This window comes from Portunus trituberculatus, chromosome 8, assembly GCF_017591435.1.
Source record: "Portunus trituberculatus isolate SZX2019 chromosome 8, ASM1759143v1, whole genome shotgun sequence".
Classification (NCBI taxonomy): Eukaryota; Metazoa; Arthropoda; class Malacostraca; order Decapoda; family Portunidae; genus Portunus; species Portunus trituberculatus.
In genome coordinates this window covers 797501-800000 of record NC_059262.1, presented here as the reverse complement: position 1 = coordinate 800000, position 2500 = coordinate 797501, and the positions used below count along the sequence as shown (strand labels likewise).

Below are 2500 nucleotides of genomic sequence, written 5' to 3'. Positions count from 1 at the left end.
TAGGGCACAATATTTACCCCTTCAGTACCATGACGCTTTTCCATATAGAGGGGAACACGAGGCTACGTACACTCAACTAATGGGTTAAGTGTGGTGGGCATGTGTAGTGAAAGTTTAATGAGTTTGCAGTAACACACACACACACACACACACACACACACACACACACACACACACACACACACACACACTCAGTCAATCAATCAATAAACAAACACACACACACACACACACACACACACACACACACACACACACACACACACAGTGTGGTTAGAGCGCTGGCTTCACAAGCCAGAGGACCGAGGTTCGATTCTCCGGCCGGGTGGAGATATTTGGGTGTGTCTCCTTTGACGTGTAGGTGGTGTTCACCTAGCAGTGAGTAGGTACGGGATGTAAATCAAGGAGTTGTGACCTTGTTGTCCCGGTGTGTGGTGTGTGCCTGGTCTCAGACCTATCCCAAGATCGGAAATAATGAGCTCTGAGCTCGTTCCGTAGAGTAACGTCTGGCTGTCTCGTCAGAGACTGCACCAGATCAGACAGTGAAACACACACACACACACACACACACACACACACACACACACACACACACACACACACACACACACACACAAGACACCGGGAAGCCTTGGAAAAATTTGGGGAAGGGCTGCTGCGTCATCCACGTCTCCGCCACCTGCTACCCCCAGACGTGCCTCCCCCTGCTCGCGCCACCCGACACCAGAATCGCGTGGCGCCCTTAAGAGCACCGTGCACTGATCGGTACCGACTTAGCGATGTGCCCACTATTGTGCGAGCCTTAAATAAGTAAATTAATAAGTGAATTCTTGGTTAAGTTAGATCCATAGTTAGGTTAAGCATTTTATTTCATTGTTTTAATGTCCCCCCCCGTACATTTTCAGTGTAATTTTGTTTTTACATTGCCAAATTAATAAACCGTATATTATTATTATTATTATTATTATTATTATTATTATTATTATTATTATTACACACACACACACACACACACACACACACACACACACACACACAATCAATCAAAAAAAAACAAATAAGCAAACAACAAAATGGCAAAAAAAACTGCCTCATACATAAATTCACTAGAAACTTCACAAACCTCTCTCTCTCTCTCTCTCTCTCTCTCTCTCTCTCTCTCTCTCTCTCTCTCTCTCTCTCTCTCTCTCTCTCTCTCTCTCTCTCTCTCACAACAATCAAACTCTTTAATCACAAAACGCGAACAGACGAGGTTACGTACACTCAACTAATGGGTTAAGTGTGGTGGGTGTGTAGAGTGGAAGTTTAATAAGAAGCGTTGTAGTTAAGGTGTTGTAGTGTTATTAACCCCTTCAGTACTAGAACGCATTTTTATCATGATATTTTGATGTGACTAGATTCTGCTTACTGTTTGGTGATTTTAAACAACAACAGATACTTACATTGGGATTGAAATAGTGAAGACTCTGGCTATCAATCTTCTGACCTCCATAGACACTTCCTAATCTCAATAAAATCATCCAGTCATACCCAGAAGTCATGGTCAAATATGCGTCCCAGTACTGAAGGGATTAATGTGGTATCTGACACTACCTCACTATGCAATGGTACTAAAAAGGACATTATTATAGTCTGTCTACTCTAAAATGGCTGCTGGATTTAAAACACATTGTAGTTTATTGATAACGTCATTGATTTGATGTGAATTATTGTTTCCTGTTGATCAGCGCACTCATTACAACGGTTTGCCTCACGATCTGACAACCACGCATTCCCTGGGGCTCCATTCAAACCCAGACCCAGGAGCCACTTTAGAGTAGACAGAAGGTGTGTGTGTGTGTGTGTGTGTGTGTGTGTGTGTGTGTGTGGGTAGGCATAGGAGGGAGTTAACAGTGTGGGAGGGGGACGCCATTCAAACCCAGACCCCGGAGCCACTTTAGAGTCAACACACTATAGCAAAATTGAAAGGAAATTAGTGAAGGCAAAGATGAGGGAACATATTGAAGCAGGAAATGGAGGAGATAAGGAAATAAAGCGCCTGGATCCTTGTCACTGAATATTACGAAACACTACAGTCTGTCTACTCTAAAATGGCTGCTGGATTTAAAACACATTGTAGCGTATTGATAACGTCATTGATTTGATGTGAATTATTGTTTCCTGTTGATCAGCGCACTCATTACAAGGACAGCTCACGGTTTGCCTCACGATCTGACAACCACGCATTCCCTGGGGCTCCATTCAGACTGACCAGGACTATAGATCAGCCATATACCCACTGAAATCTTGTGAACCCCCCCTGGCTGAGAGACCCGTTGGTTTTAAGGTTTTTTTACGGTTCCAGTGACAGATTAACAAGATTTCTACATTATCAGCAGAAAAAACCACCCTCACCCTGGTTACTTACCCGTGTGGCCTTTAGAAATAGTTATGGTATTAGAAGAGTGTTTTAAGGGCCGGTTTACGGTTCAAAAGGCTCTAGTTGAAGTGACACGGGTTC

The 2500-nt window shown here is 43.5% G+C and overlaps 1 protein-coding gene across 2 annotated transcripts in view; it reads left to right on the top strand.

Annotated features, from left to right (window-relative positions):
- The window catches only part of LOC123501080 (circadian locomoter output cycles protein kaput-like), an 82596-nt gene that overhangs the window by 6322 nt on the left and 73774 nt on the right, over nt 1-2500 (top strand). The gene's annotated exons all lie outside the window — the stretch shown is intronic.